This window comes from Artemia franciscana, chromosome 16 (assembly GCF_032884065.1).
Source record: "Artemia franciscana chromosome 16, ASM3288406v1, whole genome shotgun sequence".
NCBI classification, from domain to species: Eukaryota; Metazoa; Arthropoda; class Branchiopoda; order Anostraca; family Artemiidae; genus Artemia; species Artemia franciscana.
In genome coordinates this window covers 9,512,579-9,533,525 of record NC_088878.1, presented here as the reverse complement: position 1 = coordinate 9,533,525, position 20,947 = coordinate 9,512,579, and the positions used below count along the sequence as shown (strand labels likewise).

General features: G+C 34.6%; 1 long non-coding RNA gene across 1 annotated transcript; it reads right to left on the bottom strand.

The window, feature by feature from the left end:
* Window positions 1-1,202: 1,202 nt before the first annotated feature.
* On the bottom strand, window positions 1,203-20,071 carry LOC136037036 (uncharacterized). The gene is made up of 2 exons (XR_010619854.1): window positions 19,898-20,071; window positions 1,203-3,508 (listed from the first exon to the last, which is right to left on the bottom strand). It is a non-coding gene; the product is annotated as an uncharacterized LOC136037036 (long non-coding RNA).
* Window positions 20,072-20,947: the final 876 nt, after the last annotated feature.

Below are 20,947 nucleotides of genomic sequence, written 5' to 3'. Positions count from 1 at the left end.
TCATTTCAGTGACACTACAAAAAAAAATCGCAGACCTTTTAAAAATAAAAATAGTTTATATTTTTTTTAGCTCAAACTGTATGGAATGGAATAAACTTTTTTTCGAATATGAAAAGAAAGTTTGTTACCCTGAAGAAATTTCTAGTTTTTTAGCCTTTCTTTGAGATATTTGTCGAATTTTACAGCACTTATTTTGAAACTGCAGTAAATAGAGAAAAAGATTGTGTTTTTTCAATTTAAAAGTCATATTCTTGTAGATCTAGATGTTTACTTTAGATTGATATAACATTACGCCGGATTGCTCAACCAAATAACACGCAAAAAACCCTGAATCGTCACACATAGTCATAGGCTAAATTTGGCGTTTTTGGCCTATATTTCAGAAACACCCCAACGACGAACACACGCCCTATGATATTCATTTTTAGCATGGTTGACTACGATAGGATCCGTCCTCAGCATTTTTGTACCTTCCGGCATGGGTGGGTGCACGATACAGAATCTGGCACCCTGACTAGTACTAGCACATTTCATAATTAGTCCAGGACCTTTAGGGTTTGACCCAGACAAAATTGCAATATAAACAAAAATAGTAACAAAATGATCAGAAATTCTGTACAACATATTAAAAGTCCCTATAAATGCGAGTGGGGTGAGCACCCGTAAAACAGGGGAAAAGAGGGAAATGCGGGGAAAATTAGAAAAACTGCCGAAAATGCCCAGAAAATACTTCAAAGTGAGTTTTCTGGGGCTTTTCTATACGCTGATCATGAAAATGACATCTAAAATTCAGTATAGAACAAAAGTAATACGGAAAACGGGGGAACAGGAGGAAGAGGGGAAAAAAGGGTAGGGATAGAAATCACTTTAAAACATATTTTCTGAGGTCTTTCTATGTACTGATCCCGAAACAGACATCTAAAATTAAATAAAGAACATGAGCCCCACCATAATGGGGGGAAGAGGAGAAAGAGGGAAGAAAAGGGACAATTGAAATCAGGAGTCGAAATCAGTTTAAAATGTGTTTTTGTGGGTTTTCCTATCTGCTGATCACGAAACTGACATCTAAAATGAAGGAAAGAAAACGAGAACCATGAAAACCGAACACAACTGGAGGAAATAACAAAATTGGGGAAGGAAGGCCTGGCTCTTGAACCGGCTGCTAATGGCTAATAAGTAGGTCTATGGACAAAACAACTCGCTTAAGTATCAAACTTTTACTTTCTTGAATCACAGACATTTCTTACAACCATTTTAATTACTAAACATAAAGAAAACAACCACTTGGCAGTGATCACAGTGTAAAACTTCAACTATTATAGGTAAAATTTGCACTTTCGAAGGCAATATCGGTGAATAAAAAACTAAAAAAAAGAACTTTAGTAACTATAGGTAAAATCTGCATTTTTTAAAGCAGTAGATTTGACTTGAAAAACACAGTATTGATATCACTAGTTGAGTTTTGTTTGTCTTAAAGCTCACATAGCATGATTTATAGTAAACTGCATCTGCAGCAAGGAGGTCAGAAAGAATGCAATTTATCCTTCTGAGAAAAGTCGTCGCCCAATTGTCTTTGCCCCTACTTTCATATACCCGCAACACTGAGTGTCTAGGTTCTGTCGTGGCTGCTTTCACGCTCTCGCCGTTGGCCCCCTTTCTCATCGACTTTTCGAGCCCCACTTCAGAGTTGCAAAAAATGTAACAAACCTGCACGCTAAAGAAATCTTGAGATCTCAGTTTTCTCGGAGTCTCGTTAGAGATAGGTTCTTCACTTGTCCGTTTCGAGGAATAAATGGTACTTTGGTGGCAATGATCTTTTTGGCATGATTTATGAACAATTTGACCTGGTTCCCCAGTAATCTGGTCACCTCTGTCTTTGCTTTCGGAGTCAGAACAACAGATGTGTCATCATCGCTTGATATGTCCTGTTGACAAAGAATGTAGAGTCTGTTGGAGCCACCCATCTTGCACTGGAAGAGAAGGGCAGCTTAGTTTCGGTAAAAATAGGACAGATATGTTGAATCTCATCTCTCCATGACCAGACAATTTTCCACTTCTGGTACAGCAGCAGGGTTCCCAAACAGTTTCATCTTTCATCAGCACCATTATTGAATTATCTATTATCCGTCCATACATCATTGCTAGGTCAGTAGAACCAAGGTTTATAGTGATAGAACTAATACAGTGATAGAACCTATAGTTTTCCAAGTGTTTGATTAATTTTGCTTGGTTAAACGGCAGAAGTATGCAGGTGCCTCTCTTATTTGACCAATACATGATTTGTTGTTCGCACGGGGAATGTAACTCTCTAAATGAATTCTAAACCTTCGAAATGGCGCGCCATCTCAAAAGACCATCTCTGAAAACAAGCTGAAAAACTAGATGTCGCTCTTGCAAAGCAACTAATAACCATTAATTCTGGCTTCCAGGGAAAATAATAAATTAAACTTGGCTTACTACTTGAAGAAGAGTCGCCGATACGCAAAATTATGCTTGACTTCACAGAAAAATCTCTTCGTACCTTGATTTATCCTGCTACATTGTCACACGTTTAAGCATCCACGCAGACTGGGGACTATTGGAACCACTAGATGTCATTCCATCAGGAACTCTGCGGTGACTAGTTTACCTTGCTTCTCTTACTGAATGTCAGATTAGAACAGGATTATGTTGACGAATCCACGCACCGGCTGATAATGGCGAAGAATCCCGAATAATGTAATTTCAGCACTTTCCGTATTTCTTTCTCGAGTTTTTTTTATTGAATTTTCCGGTCCTATGGGTTAGCTGAACCTCTATAGATCTCCTGTATTTGCAATCGAACTTTGTTTTAGATGTCAATTTTATAATTAGCAGATAGAAAAACCCCAGAAAACACATATCCACATGCTTTCTAGCCCTACCCTGTATATTTCCCTTTTTATTATTGTCAATGTTATCAATTAGTTTTTCTTTATTTTATTGTAAAGGAAAATTCCATTTATTGTGACCTTGGCTTGGGCCACTGTTGCTGTTTTGAATCTGAGAATCTGACAAAAAATCTAGTTGGTATTTGGGCTTCTCGTTTGTATGAGATGTAGAATTTTTTATCACTACAGTTACAAAAACTAATAAATGAAAGCGCTGGTATGCCAAGTCAGACACAGGTAAAAATTACTACACATATATCTTGTTATAAAAAGTCTTCAGAACAGTTTTGGCCTAGTTCTGTTCATTAGGCCTAGTTCTAGTTCTGTTGTGTTAACACTGGAATTGTCTCTCCAACAACCTGATTTCTTTTCGAGTTGTTATTTTTAACTTTTTCATAAGGCCTCTTTTCATTGTAAGTTCAACAGTATAGCCAGTCGGTATGATTCTTCGGCCTACATTTTTCAGGACAAGCTTCAAGTATGAATTCATTGTTGATGTTGCCAATGTATTTCCGATTAGTTCTCTTTGTAGGAAAAGGTCTAATGTCACTCCCATCTTCAACTTTGAAATAGTCACAAAAGAAACTATCATGAATCATCTGAAAAATGTTAGAAGTATAGAATCAAAGGAGAACTGAAGTATGTCAGTTTTCAACTCTGTATGTATTTTTTTATGACAAGATGAATATTTTGAGACAGATTTTTGTTTTATCAATGGTGACTTACTGATATGGCGCGTAAATTAGTCACCTAATTATTCTTTTCTTATTATATTTTGTCAAATTTCTTCATCTGAATTTTACTTCTGTTCCTGTTGCTTAAATCTATGTCGGATTTTTTTTCTTACCCTTGGAGGCTTCAAATCAGGGTTGCCAAATTGCACACTTTTCGTGTGAAATGCACTCTTTTTTACCTTAGAGGCTAAAGGGGAAGCAGAAGAGTGAAAATCACTCTTTTGGGTGTTAGTTTTCATTCACTCTGAATGTCAGTAGTTGGTAACTTTATTAAAAGTTCAACTAGCCCAAGGAATTTTAATACCAAAAGTTAAATCAGAAGAATTGCATTTTAATGCTGATTTTAAATATCTATGTTTCATCAAGATTAGTCCTACCCATCAAAAGTTGCGAGCCTGAGAAAATTTGCCTTATTTTAGAAAATAGGGAGAAACACCCCCTAAAAGTCATAGAATCTTAATAAAAATCACACCATTAGACTCAACGTAACGAGAGCTCTACTGTAGAAGTTTCAAACTCTTATCTACAAAAAAGTGGAATTTTTAATTTTTGCCAGAATGCGTGTTTATTTGTTTGTTTGTTTTTATTTCCCAGGGGCGATCATATCGACCCAGTGGTCCTAGAATGTCACGAGAGGGCTCATTTTAACGGAAATGAAACGTTCTTGTGCCTTTTTCAAGTGACCAAAAATTGGAGGGAGCCCTCTCTCACCCTCATATTTTTCCAAAGTCACCGTATCAAAACTCTGAGATAATTTTTTGCTGTTTTAAAAAGTAGAGTTGAGAGAAAGAGTCAAAATTTAGCGTAAACAGCGGGACGTTGAGGAGCGAACAGCCCCTTTCATATACAGATTAATTTCTGTTCGTTTTAAGTTTTAATGTCCCTCCTTACTTTCAGTTAAAAAAAATGTTTTGTTATTTAATATACCTCAGAGGTGACGTGCAAGCTTTGGCAGCCAAGAGTGTGCAATTTTTTTTTACTTGTACTAAAAAAAATGAGTGCTAAATCACACTGAGTGATTTTGAGCAAAAATCACTCTTTTTTGGCCTTGATTTGCACTCACTGGACGTCAATGGTTGGCAACCCCCCTTTGAATCAGTGCTTGGTTATCAGTTAAACTGAAGTAAGTTCTTTGGTGAACATAAGTTGGTTTTTCTTTTGTCTAAAGCTGGGACAGAAACTTGCTAACTTTGATACCCAATAAATTTAAAAGTAAATATAACCGGGAATGCCAATTTCTTATTCTTGTACTTAAGAAAATCAATAACATAGATTAGGTAGAATGATAGTACATACATATAAAAAAATGGTGGGCTCACCAAAGACCGTTTTGTTGGAAGATTTAGGTAAATAATACAAATATAAGAGAATTGAGAACAAATAATCGCTTGTGTACTACCTCCATTTTTCCTCCAAGAACAACAAATCGAAAATCATAAGATTTAATTCATTTTTTTTATGAAGTATACAGATTTGTTATTAACAGAAAAACACCAGAAAAGACCCTGCCCACAAGAATAAAAAAATATTTAATTAAAAAAATAATTTAACTGATGTAGTTTTTTATGGAGCACAGAGAGCTCCTTCTTCACAATGAGATACTATGTGATTTATCGTATTTCATTTAGCACGATGGAATATGACATTGTAGGAGACATCTTTTGGCTTTGAAATTATCAAACGATCCCGGTCCAAAAACATACCGGCCCAAGAACTGAAGACTTAATTTTAGTGACATTTTTAGGCGATTAGGTGGGTTTTTTTTTAATATCTTATCCCTTTTCTGTTCTCTCTTTCACGTAGAACTCAGTCAACTAATCTCAAGTCAAGCGGCGTTCAATAATCTGAATGAAATGAAAATATTTCTAAATCCTGTTAGTTTATTATCTTTTAATACAAAATCTGTTGGAATATATGTTTGTTATTTATCAAGGCTAATGTAACACTTATATAAATAATTATAATGTGATTTCTAGATACTTCGAGGGATTTAATCCCTAGTTAAAGCAGGAGGCTGTCTTTGAAAAAGTAAAAACAACAAATAACTGATTTGAAATACTTCCTAGCCTATGTTCTATCAATAAATACAGTTTATCCTGCACTCCAAATAATCTTTGCATACTCAATTTCAGCTTATATTTTAACTTTCATTTATTTTTATTTATATTTATATTTTATTTTTATTTATATTTACATATATTATACATAATATTATTATAATATATTATGCACAATATAATATATTATAATACATAATTATATATTATACATATTATATTATACTATAATATATATTATACATAATAATACTATTATACATACGTATATATATATATATATATATATATATATATATATATATATATATATATATATATATATATATATATATATATATATATATATATATATATATATTTATATATATAGAAGATTTACATTTATATTCATTTCATTTATTTCATTTATATATTAAATTTGTGCTTATATTTGAACTTGTAACTGTCAAAAGAATGGAGGAACCAGGAATTACTAGGGAATTTGACAAGAAGTGATTTTAACTGAAAGCTATTTTTAACAAAAAGCTACTTGTTATGGCTTGTGGAGCACTGGTAACTTACAATAGTAGGAACTGGCACTACTGTATGACGTTTCTTTGCATTTTTCCAGTGTAATAATTACTTAAAATTAGTATACTTAAAAAAGGCTTTTGTGACTTGGAAAGCAGAGCCAGAGTAAATTTCCTTTAATTTTCATGGATAAGACTGATAGAAATAGCTTTTCATTTGGGTTTCCGGAACTTTTTACATTTTCGGAATGTGAATCCAGACAGGCCGTGCAAATTGGAGGTGGAAGCCAGATTTCTGGCGTTATTTTCAAACAGTCTGAAGAAGATGGTAGAGTATTGCTACATTTTTTAAAGAAATTTTTGTGCAACCAACAAAGAGGGTTAGTTCCTGTTCCAAACTAATTTGTGGGCTCCTAGCGTTTTCTTCGCTTTCCACTTTCCTACTTTTGTTTTCAATTAATAAAACCGGGGAACTAAGCAAAAATAGCTTTCCATTCGGGTTGCCGGGAAACTCACAAAAATTGTCCTTTAGTCTGGCTGGGAAAATCAGTTTAGCAACAAGAATCTGATATCGGATTCTAAGAAAAAAAATAACAAACAATTACTGAAGTATCAGCAAAATGCCAATAGACACCAAGCAATAGATGGCATCTGTGGTTTGTTCTCGAGAGCTCTAGCCCCAACTCTTACAAGCTACCCATACTTTTTGATATGCACAATAGTAGAAATAAAACAATTTAAAAAATTAGTTTATGTGATCGTACGGAAAAATTTATATAACAAATGAAGTTCTTCCAAGATTAAGAAATCAAGGCCATTACTAATTTTGAAACTGACTTGCGGTAGCCAATTCCTTTATAATGTTAAACATTTTGAAAAACTTGTACCGTTTTATGCAAACAGAGAAAAAGAATTGAAATCTTAATGTTAAATTTGTTTAAAACTTGGTAATATGTCTTTGAATATTGAGATCAAACGCCTATAAATTTCTAAGATTTCTAATTTTCTAAGTGAAAATTGAGAAAAAGGTAACAGCGAAATCCAAAATATGAACTTTTTCTTAAAGCTTATGATAGTATTTCTGTTTTTCCTCATTTTAATATAGTTTAGGCACATAAATATAAGGTTATATGTAATCTTGTCCTTTTTAAATCTACCATAAAGGGATATCTTTCTTCAGCATAGCTGGGTCGGAAGCGAGAGGGAAGAACTGAGTTCTGTATTTTCGGAGCTAGGATACAAATGGGATTTTGCATAGTTTTCTGTTTGTATTATAATAGGGTTTCAACCTCTATAGGGAAATAGGGAGGGGTCTTTACTAGTTCAATCGGAACGTCTGTCATAAGGAATTGTCGAAGTTTGATAAAGTGCCGTGACGAATAAAAGTCAATTTCTAGGCTACGTCTTTTAAAATATAGACCCAACTTAGCGACAGAATCAGTAAAACGTCCCTATATTTTTCCCATTAGGACCTTTACCATAGGATGTTTGATTCAACCAAATCTAATTATTAGTTAGACTTTCCAGGGTTTTTGGAACCAATCTGAGCTCTCACGGGGCTTAGAGATAGAAGAATATCTAAATTCTAGTCACTAAACGATCATACAAACACTACTTGTCAAATCTCAGTGAAATCAAGGCAGCAGTAATAGCAGGGCTACGTCCTAGTTTGAGCCCCTCCCCCCTGAAATGTTTGCCTGATTCGTAAAAACGTGACAAAAAAGGATATAAACAATTTTTTTATGCGTTTTGAGTTTTTTTTTTCAGTTCTCCCCGATGGTTGTCATAACAAAGCTTAACAAAAGTGATAAAAGAATGGCAGTAAAAGTTAGTTCTAGTATTTAGTGCATCCAGAATGTCATTTCTTCATGCACATCAAATTTAATTATGCACTTGTCTACTCCCATGGCAAAAATGAAGCCAATAGCACAAGAGCTTTCCCCTGTGACACTCAGCTGAAAAATCTACCATGAAAAATGGTAATTTATTCTTTTCAGGCAATACTCATTGGATTACATGTGTTAAAAACTGCTGCTACTACTACTACTAACAACTCACCGAAGGACCAGGCCATCTGAGGCCAACACAGCTACGCAAGCTCCTCCTAAATGCCAATATATTCAAAGCCTCCCTCTTTAAACCCTTCCAGGAAGTTTCGAATTCCTTAAAATCATTCTTTGTGACATCTTCCCACCTCAGACGAATTTTCCATTTAGCCCTAGACGGCTGGCCGAAGAGGATAATATTCAGCAATCTGTCATCCTTCATCCACAGACCGTGCCTTAGCCATCTTAACCCTTCTTTCATTATAGCCCTAGAAAGCGGAATTGAACCACATTTTCGTACAGCCTGCTGTTTGAAATCCGGTCAGTCAGTTGGGAACCCACAACAATCCGTAGGCACTTTCTCTGGAAATCATCTGGTAAATCTTCTTCCGCTTTTCGGAGTGCCCATGCTTCTGAGCCATGTTTGACCACTGTCATAACCGTACCTTCCAATATTCTAATTTTGTTTTGCAGACTTATCCTTCAGTTTTCCAAACATTTGTTTAACTGTGAAAAAAAAACCTGAGCCATGGCTATTGTACTTTTAATATGTTCACTGTTCCTACCGTTTTTGCTAATAATACTACCAAGGTAAGTAAAGCTGCCCACGAGCCCAGGTTTTTTTTTACCCAAGGTGACGTCACATTTTGATCTTCACTCATTCCTAGTCTTAGTGACTTAAACTTCTTAATATTAATTTTCAAACCTATTCTAGATCCCTTATCTAAAAAAACCTCTAAAAGTTCATTCATTTTGCTCATACTTTAATCTAGGCTGCTAAAGTCATCGGCATAATTTAAGTCAAGGAGAGTCCCCCCCCCATTTGATTTCGTAGTCTCCCATTGGCTTTCCTGTGCTTATGAAGAAAAAGCACATCCAAATGATCCATAAGAAGGGGATAAAACACAACCCTACTTAACTCCTGATTTAATACAAAACCAGCTGTTAACCTCATTTCCTACCTTAACCGCAGCGGTTTTATTTTCGTACATAGCACTAATCATTTTAATGTATTTGTCTGGTATACCATACAAAGACAAGACCTTTCCCAAAGCTCTTCTATCAACAGAATCGAACGCTTGCTCATAATTTATAAAACTGAGGATATAAGGTGTTTGACAACTAAGGCACTTCTCAATTATTAACCTAATAGTAAAAACTTGGTCGATACATCCTCTATCTTTTCTAATACCGTACAGACCTTTTCTTAAAACCTTGTCGACAGCATTTTTAGTCTAAAAAGTATCATATTACTGAGTAATTTGCTACCTACAGAGACCAGATAAATACCTCTATATTTACGAAACGCTTTTCATCACCTTTCATATACAGTGGTTTACTTAAGATTTTCTGAAAATTATTGGGTACTTTCCCTTTTTCCAAAGTCATATTAATAATTTTCAGTAACTTATTCCTTACCTCAGAGTCACCATATTTAAGAAACTCATTTATCACACTACCAGCACCTGGAGCCTATTTTCTTCATCCTTTTAGTGCTGTCGCTAATTCTTCCTTACAAAACAAATCTGTCTTCACATCCAAGGTATCACAAACTTTTTTCACCTTCCTCAATATCTTTTTCTGCAACTGTGTCTCAGTTTAGCATGTTATCAAAATGTTCCACCCACCTTTAACTCTTTCCTTATTACTAATTGTGGCCCCGAATTCTATCTTTAATTGGGACATGGCCGGATTAACTACTACCTCTCAGTTTATTAACTTGTCAGTATAATGTTTTCTTATTATGCCGTCTAGCTATGTCTTCCAGATCCTTGGCAATTTTATCATTGGCCTCCACTTCACACTTCCTAAGTTCAAACTTTAATTATTTCGCCACTTCCTTTACATTGCTTTTGTTTTCATATGATCTATCACTCAGATAGTTCATGTATAAGCCCATTCTTCTATATATAGGACATAAAGTTATTTCACTAATATTCCTAGCTGCACTCATAAATTTCTTCACTAAGACACAATCAGAAGCTTCAGAAATTGTTTTTCTAAAATTATTTCAATCATCTTTCACAATGTCAAAGTTTAAACTCTCAAATTTAGAATTCAACTGTTCCTAGAAAGTTTTTCTCAAATTCTCCTCCTGGAAATTCTCATAACTTCCCGGTAGGTAGTTACTATTCCAAAATTTCAGCTTTAAAATAACCCCAGACACTACTTGATAGTGATCTTTATTTTTGACATCAATAGAAGCACTCCTACATATCATAGAATCTTGTATTGATCCTGCCAGTTTTTGGTTTACTATAATACAATCAATAAGGTGTTGCTGTCTTACCATCACATGAATACTATGTCAATCTATGGGCTAATTTATAACCAAACACCGTATTGGTTATAACTAGAGCTTTATGCCTACGAAATTGCAAAAGTCTGTAGCCATTACTGTTTACTTTTCCTACACCAAGTTTAACTAGGCTAAGATACCATCTATCCCTATTTCTACCAACGTAGGTGTTAAAAGCTCCTAGTAAAAAAAACCACATGGGATCACTACCTGGGACCAAAAACACTACCTGGAATCCTGCCTATTTACTGCTGTAGCTGTAAGTAAAACTTATATGTGTCACTAGAATCTCCGTCAGTCGGCTCATCAGGGGGATATACTGCTATAACTGATATCGTTAACTTTATAATCATAAAATGTGTAATTAGTATTCTATTATTAATACCTTCCCAGCCTAAACAAGACTTAGCAGCTTCCTTATGCATCATGAGCCTTACTCTTTGTCTATGTATCCCATCCTTCCTGCCTGAGTAAACAAATTCTATATCACCTAATTTGATGCTTCCCGCCCCTGGAATATGGGTTTCGGAAACTCCTAATAAGTCCAGTTTGAATCGTCTGAATTCGTATCTTTCAAAGTTCCATTTTCATGTTCTTTACATCATTGAAATTACTTTGGCCTCAGTAAAGCAACCATTTTTTAGAGTTTTGGTTACTATTAAGCTGGGTCGCTCCTTACTACAATTCTTTACCACGAACTGTCTGATGATCCTGGTTACTAGCGTATGACAGAGATCAACGCCGATTGTCAGGTCTACGCCGATGCGCTTAAGCCGGTTTAGAACTGGACAGCAAGAAGTCCCTGGGACCTCCAGTATAAAAGGCGGCTTTTTTCAATCCTGGACCCGTCTTGGTAATACCATGGTTTTCAGCACTTGACGAATTCTCTTCTATCAAAAAGAATCAAAATCCTGCGCACACAGTCCCAAGCCTATTACCCCTGAATCACTTATATTCATGCTTACAAATGTTATGCTACTATGGGGAGGCAAACCATAGTTTTAAAATGATTCGGTTCGGAATTGTAAGTACTAGAGGAAATTATTAGATTCAAAAGTCAATAAACAGTTCGAAAACTTAGGGCCATAAGTCTTTGGGCAAAAAGGATACTAGTATAAAAAATATTAAAGGTAACAGTCCTCGCCCCCAAAGAAGGGATCCTTAATAGGGCTATAAAGTTTTTCCGATAAGCTCGTAACTTGTGCTAGATGAACCAAAATGCTGAATTAAACTAAAAATAAAACGTCGATGGGAAAAACAGCAACATACTTTTTGGGCACTTTATTTAGAAGTAGTGGTTACAAAAAACCTGGGAAATGGGTTTATTTGATAGGGAATAGATAGTTAAATTGACCAAAAAGAATGAATATACAAATCAGATTTTTGATAGATTTTTTTGCACGTCTTTCAGGCAGTGGGCCTTAGTATTCCCGATCTAGCTATAATAATAATGATATTAATAGAAAGCCAGAATTTAGAAAGCCAGGTACGATTTATATTAGAGAGTCAGGAAATTCAGCATTGGCAAGGGCTGGTTCTTGATTCTACAACCCTACAACATTATAATCAGGCAAAACCTAGTTTTGGGGAGGAAGTTTATTTTAAACTTAATTTACCGGCTATGATTCTACGTCGTTGGATTCAGCTTAGGGCAAATTGTCTTCCAATCCAGAACAGGCAAAAAACGTTCGACAAAAATAAAATGATAGTTGGTCCTGATAGGCGGTATCTTTGTCCTCTTTGTAAAGATGATGATGAAGACTTGGATCATTTTCTCCGGAAATGCCCGGTGCTCTTGGATTTACGGGAAATTTATTTGCATGGGATTAATTTGATGCTTCCGGGTATTCTACAAAATAGTAACCCAACCACAATATTTCGAGTGGGAGTATATATAGAAAAACCTTTAATAAGAAGAAAAAAGTTTTATATGATTAATTTCTTTTGTAGTTAGATTAGGTACTTTTTGCGTTGAATTCTGTTTTTTTTTGTGCGTGTTCGTACTGTTGTTAATTTCCTTGCTTGTCTGTTATTTATTTATATTTTGTGTGTATATGGCCCACGGGTTTTTGAAATACACTTATCTATCTATCTATCTATTAATAGTGTGTCTTATAATGGTGAAAAAGGGGGTATTTTTTAGTGACTTTCCAACCACATCAAAACTTTTGAAAATTGTTTCCTGTGTCAAAAGGATCACTATCTGATTAGGGGAGGGCTGTAGAGGGCCCAGCAAAGGTTTAAAACATTAATATCAATAATCATTTTGAAGCTTAAGGGCATAAGATCCCAAAAAGAGTCAAAAAGATCCCAGCATAAAAAAAATATTAAAAAACAGCCCTTACCCCAAAAAAACAGGTCCTTAAAATGGCTATAAGCTTTTATCCGATAAGCTAGTAACTTGGGCTCTTAAACCCTTGGGGTAGAAGAGCCCAAATGCTGAATTAAAAAATAAAAATTAAACATTGAGGGGCAAAAAAGGGACACATTTTTTGGATAATTAACATAGAAAAAAAAACCTGTTGAGAGGGTTTATTTGATTGCAAATAGGAAGTTTAATTGCCCTTAATTAAGTACCAAAATGGAATAAAGAGCACTAGTCTCCACCCATGCCTTTCGTCTGATACTGATTGCCACTTGTGACCCTATAATATGGATACAGATTCCGAGATAATAGTTTAGTTTCAATATGTGAAAAGGTCTGATACGTACGCCTTTCGGGCTTATAACCCCAAAGATGTAAAAGGAATGACCCAAAACTTATCAATTGTTCATAGATAAGTTTTGGTAGATCTGGTGGCCTTTTTTGGTCTTGGTTCTCCTATCAGGTAAGAGATCATTGGAATCATGTGCTAAGCCAAGATTCCCAGTTTTTTTTGTGCTGCTCCTTTGGATTGAAGTGCAGGCCTGCACAAAACAAAAGACGCTCTGTGCTTCCGAATTTTCAAATTAAAAGTAGCCGGCTATCTTGAGAACATCTTTGGGTATCATCTTGAAACTTTCCAGGAGTATTCTAACAGCCCGTAGAGGATTGCAAATAGTGACTTGGGAGGGGGTAGGTAATATTGACACATATTTTATGTAAAAAGGTCTAAAATTTTTTACACTTCGAGCCTATAAGGTACTGACAGAAAGCATCCAATAATAAGGAAACTTAATTGAAAATAATTGTGAAACGTAAAAAAAATGTGGCTGCTTACTGCAGCTTTCATTGTCTTGTCAGTACTAGCAGGTGCTTCTGCAAACTACTTTACAGCTACCTTATCACTAAGTATTATTTACCATCCACTTTTTGTTTGCTTTATGTTTAGAATAGGCAGTAAGAAACAACCACAAATATGGTCGAGGTAGCTTTTACAAGTACTAAATAAAAAACACTTTTTTTTTAACCCAAAGTAAGGACCAACATTAAAACTTAAAACGAACAGAAATTATTCCGTATAGTAAGGGGGTTGTCCCTTCCTCAACAGCTCACTCTTTACGCTGAAGTTTGACTATTTGTCACAACTCTACTTTTTAAAACCATAAAAAATTTAGCGTAAAGAGCGAGGTGTTGAGAAGGGGACAACCCCTTTACTATACGGAATAATTTCTGTTCGTTTTAAGTTTTAATGTTGCTCCTTACTTTCAGTTACAAAAAACTTGTTTTTTATTGAATTTCTGAACCTTTTTGAATTAATGCATGAATTTAAATAATTAAAACTAATTTTGCATACTATTTTTTTTTTTTAGCTAAATGGCTTTCTCATAGTTTTAATCGGAAGATTTTGATAAGAAAGTAGCGGGAGGGGGGAAGCCTAGTTGTACTCCAATTTTTCGATTACTTAAAAAGGCAACTAGAACTTATAATTTTTTACGAACGTTTTCATTAGTAAAAAACAGACGTAACTTACGAATTGGCTTTGGTAGCGAACTTCTATATTCGTATGTTTTTATTACTTATATGAGAGGGTTCACCCCTTCGTCAATACCTCTTTACACTAAAGCTTAAATTTTGTCCTGATTCCTTAAGAATGACCCCTGAATAACAAAGGCCGTAGAATAAATAGTTGAAATTACTAAAAATACTTTAGCGTAAAGAGCGAGGTATTGCGAGGAAGTAAACACCTCATATGTGTAATAATTTCTGTTTGTTTTAAGTTTCAGTGCTGCTCCTTACTTTCAGTTGAAAAAAATTTTCAGGTTTATTTTTCATATTTTTTTTTTTTAATAATGCTAGAAAATCCTGCGCCTCTTTAATTGAAATTCTCTTCTCCCATAACAAATCCCTCCATGGAAAGATCCTCCCACGTAATACATCTTCAACTTATCCCCCCCAAACCAAAAAATCCATCTGAAAACGTCTGTACACTTCCCAATAACTATTACTATATGTAAACACTAGTCGAAGTTTGTAAGTTGCAGCCCCTCCCACGGGAACTGTGGAGGAGCAAGTCGGACCCTAAGACACAGTTAATATGTTTATCGACTATGGTGAATAAAATGGATATCTCAGAATTTTGATCCGGTGACTTTGGGGAAAAATGAGAGTGGGAGGGGGCCTAGGTGCCCTCCAATTTTTTTGGTCACTTAAAAAGGGTACTATAACTTTTTAAATTTCCGTTAGAATGAGCCCTCTCACGAAATTCTAGGACCACTGAGTCAATACGATCACCCCTAGGAGAGAAAAAAACAAAAAAAAAAAACAAAGAAAACAAACAAATAAACACGCATCCGTGATCTGTCTTCTGGCAAAAAATGCCAAATTCCACATTTTTGTAGGTAGGAGCTTGTAACTTCTACGGTAGGGTTTTCTGATACGCTGAATCTGATTTTGTGATTTTCGTTAAGATTGTATTACTTTTAGGGGTTTTCCCCCGTATTTATAAAATAAGGCAAATTTTCTCAGGCTTGTAACTTTTGATGGATAAGACTAAACTTGATGAAACGTATATATTTAAAATCAGCTTTAAAATTTGATTCTTTTGATGTAACAACTGGTATCAAAATTCCATTCTTAGAGCTTCGGTTACTATTGAGCCAGGTCACTCCTTACTACAGTTCGTTACCACGAACTGTTTGATTAGTTTGTTTAATCTGTAATTCAACAAAGAAGTTATACTCTTTATACTTTATTCCAAATCTGGATTTATTAATCTCTAAGATGAAGTTCAAGCTGTCTTTGAAATATACGAGAATTTTGTATAACAGTCGGGGACTAAAATCTAAATTTAAATCCCTCGATAAATTTACTGGTTTGATAGATTGTTTGCAATTCTATTGTTTGTTGCTCTGCCAAAGAATTGTCATTTCGCCATACGATTTTCCAGATGTTTGCCATTTTGCCAAATGATATGCCATTTGCCATATTGATTGTTTCCCATATGGTTGCACCTTTGAGTTATGTTGGCTATTTGAGGCAGCTTTATATTCAAATGTCCAGAGCTCCACCCATTTTCCATTATTTAATTTTCTATATTGTTTTTTTTTTTTCCAATAGCAATTACTTTTAATTAGCAATAGCAAAAATTAGTTTATATTGTAAGCAGTTCCTAGTATGTTCATCAAGTGGTGTAAATTGTGGGAGGAAGGGGAATTCTTTCCACCCTCTAGATTTTTAAAAATACTTTTTTGAATTTACATGGGAAAATATCCCCAGTTAGCTTGTATCACATTTGGGATTTTAGGAAACATTTTACACCCCTCCCACTAATTTTCATGGTTTGATTTGTGGTAGGTCAAATTGTTCAAAAACAACGAGGAGCATTGAGCGTTGGCCCTAATGTCTATTCTAAAGTACTTGATTTCCCAATATCATGCATCTTGAATCTCCCAACAAATTATCTCTAAACATCTTGGAATTGAATATTCAAGGCGTGAATTATATGTAGTATTTTTAAATAGATTACTAAATAATTTTTAAATTAAAATAGCTTAGAGCATAATACTAGGGTGAATTGAGGGCTTCTTCTTCCTTCTGAAAGTTTTTGGATGACCCAATACCTTTCAAAGAGATTGAAGCCTAGAGTGTTACTATTTTTTTTTACCTTTTAACCGAAAAATACAAGTGCGCACTCTCTTATCAAACAGTTCGCGGGAACAAACTGTAGTAAGGAGCGACCCGGCTCAATAGTATATGAAACTCTAAAAAACGAAATTTTGATGCTAAAAGATACATCAAAAGAATCGGATTTTTATGCTGATTTTAAATATATGAGTTTCACCAAATTTAGTCTTTTTCATAAAAAGTTACGAGCCTGAGAAACTTTGCCTTATTTGAAAAATAGGAGGAAACACCCCCTAAAAGTCATAGAATCCTAAAAAGTCATACCATCGCATTCAGCGTATCAGAGAACCCTAAAACAAAAATTTCAAGCTCCTATCTAGAAAAATGTGGAATTTCGTATTTTTTGCCAGAAGACAGATCACGGGTGCATGTTTATTTTATTTTATTTTATCTTTTCCCCAGGGGTCATCGTATCGACCAAGTGGTCCTAGAATGTTGCAAGAGGGCTCATTCTAATGGAAATGAAAAGTTCTAGTGCCCTTTTTAAGTGAAAAAAAAATTGGAGGGCACCTAGGCCCCCTCCCACGCTCATTTTTCCACAAAGTCAACAGATTAAAATTTTGAGATAACCATTTTGTTCCGCATAGTCGAAAACCATAATAAATATGTCTTTGGGGATGACTTACTCCTCACAGTCCCTGGGGGAGGGGCTGCAAGTTACAAACTTTGACCAGTGTTTACATACAGTAATGGTTATTGGGAGGTGTACAGACGTTTTCAGGGGATTTTTTTTTGATTTGGGGCGGGTTGAGGGGAGGGGGCTATGTGGGAGGATCTTTCCTTGGAGGAATATGTCCTGGGGGAAGAGAAATTCAATGAAAAGGGTGCAGGATTTTCTAGCATTACTAAAAAAAAAAATGAAAAAATAAACATGATAAAGTTTTTTTCAATTGAAAGTAAGGAGTAGTATTAAAACATAAAACGAACAGAGATTATTACGCATATGAGGAGTGCTAAAAATACTTTAGCATAAAGAGCGAGGTATTTAGAGGAGATCCTCGCTCTTTATGGTAAAGTATTTTTAGTAATTTCAACCATTTGTTCCACGCCCTTTCTGATTTAGGGGTCATTTTTAAAGTATTGGGACAAAACTTAAGATGTCGTGTAAAGAGCGAGGTATTAACGAGGGGACAAACCCCCTCATATACATAATAAAAATATAGGAATAGAAAAGTTTGTTATGTAAGTTAATTCTTAAGTTACGTTTGTTTTTTACTGATAAAAACGTTCGTTAAAAATTGAAAGTTCTAGTTCCCTTTTTAAGTAACCGAAAAATTGAAGGGCAACTAGGCCTCCTTCCCCACCCCTTATTTCTCAAAGTCCTCTGATCAAAACTAAGAGAAATCCATTTAGCCAAAAAAAAGTTGATATGCAAATTTCATTTTAATAATTTATGCGCAGAGAGTCAAAATCAAACATGCATTAATTCAAAAACGTTCAGAAATTAAATAAAAAAACTAGTTTTTTTAACTGAAAGTAAGGAGCGACATTAAAATACTTAAAACGAACAGAAATTACTCCATATATGAAATGGGTTGTCCCCTCCATAATTACTCACTCTTTACGCTAAAGTTTGACTCTTTGCCACAATTCTAATATTTAAAACAATTAAAAACTTTAGCGCAAAGAGCGAGGCGTTGAGGGGGGGCACAACCCATTTCATATACGGAATACTTTCTGTTCGTTTTAAGTTTTAACGTTGCTCCTTACTTTCAGTTAAAAAAACATAGTTTTTTTTTTATTTGAAATCAATTTTTTATTTAATATCCCAAAGAGGTAACGTGTGTTCACTTATCAGTGAGGTTATATACTCGTAGTAACGGTTTAAATAACTAACTTATGATATACTGTTTCAGTGATGTAAAATCATAACACTATAAACTACTAGCCTAGATACAACAGTTCGTGGTAACGAAGTGTATTTAAGGAGCGACCGGCTCAATAGTAAACGAAACCCTAAAAAACGAGATTTTGATACCAATAGAAATATCGAAAGAATTCGCTCATTATGGTGATTCCTAATATATAAGTTTCATTAAGTTTACCCTGATCCATTAAAGGCTATGAGCCTGATACAATTTGCGCGATTTTCAAATAGGGAAAAACACTCCCCAAAGACAAATAATCTTTAAAGAAAATTACACCATCAGATCCAGTTTATCAGATTACCCTACTGTAGAGGTCTCAAGCTTCTATCTGCAAAAATGGGAAAATTTGTATTTTTTGCTTGAAGAAAGATCATGGATGCGTGTTCAGTTGCTTGTTTTTCCCCCCAGGGGTGATTCTGTCAACCGTTTGGTCCTAGGATATCTGAGGAGTGCTTATTCGAACGAAAATTAAAAATTCTAGTGCCCTTTTAAAGTGACCAAAAAGATTGGAGGGCAGCTGGTTCCCCTCCCACGCCTCTTTTTTTCTCACAATCGTCCGATTAAAATTTCGAGATAGCCATTTTTTTCAAAATAGTTGAAAGGCGAACATCTATACTTTTAACACAACATAACCACCCTCAGTCCTCGGGGAAAGGTCTTTCAGTTAAAGAATTTGGCCATTGCTTCCGCATTGTATTCGTTATTCTGAAATATGCAGATATTTTTCAGTTTGAGGAGGGACAAATTTTTGCTGGTGGTTCTTTTGCGTGAAGATTTTTTCGTGGGGAAGGCAGATACCAGGGTTGAATTTTTCACTAGAAATACATATTGGAGGAATTTACAAGTATTTTTATGTGAAATTCTTCTTAAGTTTTGCTTTCTCTTTACCTTCTTTCAATTTTTCAATTTGCTTTATAAATTTTTACGCATGGAGATATCAAGGGTAAGTGCTCGGGGGTAAATTTCACAAGGATGAAATAGCGTAGAGGATATGTCCGTAAAATGGAGGGATTTTTCCGTGGAGTTGGAGCCAAATTTCCTGGCATTATTTAAAAACGATCAGAAATTAAATAAAAAAAAAAACAAGTTTTTTCAACTGAAAGTAAGGAGCAACATTAAATCCTAAGACGAACAGAAATTAGGCCGTATATTAGGGAAGAGTTGCCCCCTTTTCAACACCTCGCCCCTTACACTAAAGCTCAAATTGTGTCTGAATTCTGTAAGAACGACTGCTCTAGCATTATGTTCGTTTAATTAAAGCAATAAGAAGCTTATTCAGAATTACTAAAATACTTTAGCGTTAAGAGCGAGGTGTTGAGGATGGGGACTCCCCCATACTCGCAATAATTTTTGTTTGTTTTAAGTTTTAATGTTCTTCTTTACTTTCAGTTCAAAAAACGTGTTTCATTTTTTAGAATATGACTTACTGAGTCTTTTCGGACTTCGTCCCAGAATAAATTTGCTAGTAGACGTTGATCAGTTCCTTTACTTTTATCGTCTAGTGACCATGAAATGAATTTTGCTGCCTTTTGACGAATATCTGACCTCTTTTCAATCATTTTCACTCCAAACATGCCTGAAAAGTTTCTTAAGACCATTAACATATTACTTAAAAGAAGAGCACAGTTTAAAAATAAAGTAAGATAAGCAGAGTATATTAAAAGTAGAGGAACATGAATAAAAACTAAACAGCGTTTGACAGAAAAAATGCAAAATTTTGATTTTCTAGTTAAACAAATTGATTAATTAATGTGTTTCTTTCACTCCAAGCATGCCTGAAAATACTTCATAAGCTACAAACAGATGAGAGGAGAATGTTTATTTTTCTAACTTAAGGAAAAGGCAAATCAGAAGAAGAAGAAGAAAAATTAAAACAAAAAAGTTGTGAAAAAGAAAAACTATCAGTGCTCGATAGGTATATAGACCGGTAAATTTACATAGGCCTAATTGGGAAGTTTATTAAAGACATCATACGTTCTGAACTATCAATAAAATATTACAACTACAAAAGAGAGAATAATGAGGACTTTTTTCCCAAGACAGGGAACCAACAAAACCTATTTGAATATTTCGTCCCTATATCTAAGGGCCGTCTTGAGCAAAGAAAATAATAAATAATAAAACACTTACAATAGAAGTTTTCGGTTAAAAATCCATTCTTTTTTTTTATAAGATAACCTTGGCATCATTACTTCTTAACGAAAAGTTCAGCCAAGACTGCGTGATAAAAGCTAAGATTTTACAAGCTAAAAAGGATCATTCATTGAACTAACTGTATTTTAAAAATTGGAATAATTTCTTATTGCGATATTTTCCTTCTCTGCAGCTAATCTTGTAGTTCTTTTGGGATTGGGCTTGTTTTTATTCGTTCCTATTTTTGTTTTATTTTAAATTTGATTATTTTCTGTAATTAATTTTGTGTACATAGGGTTGAGTGTGTATCCACCCAAGTCTCTATTTAGGGATGTATCGGTATT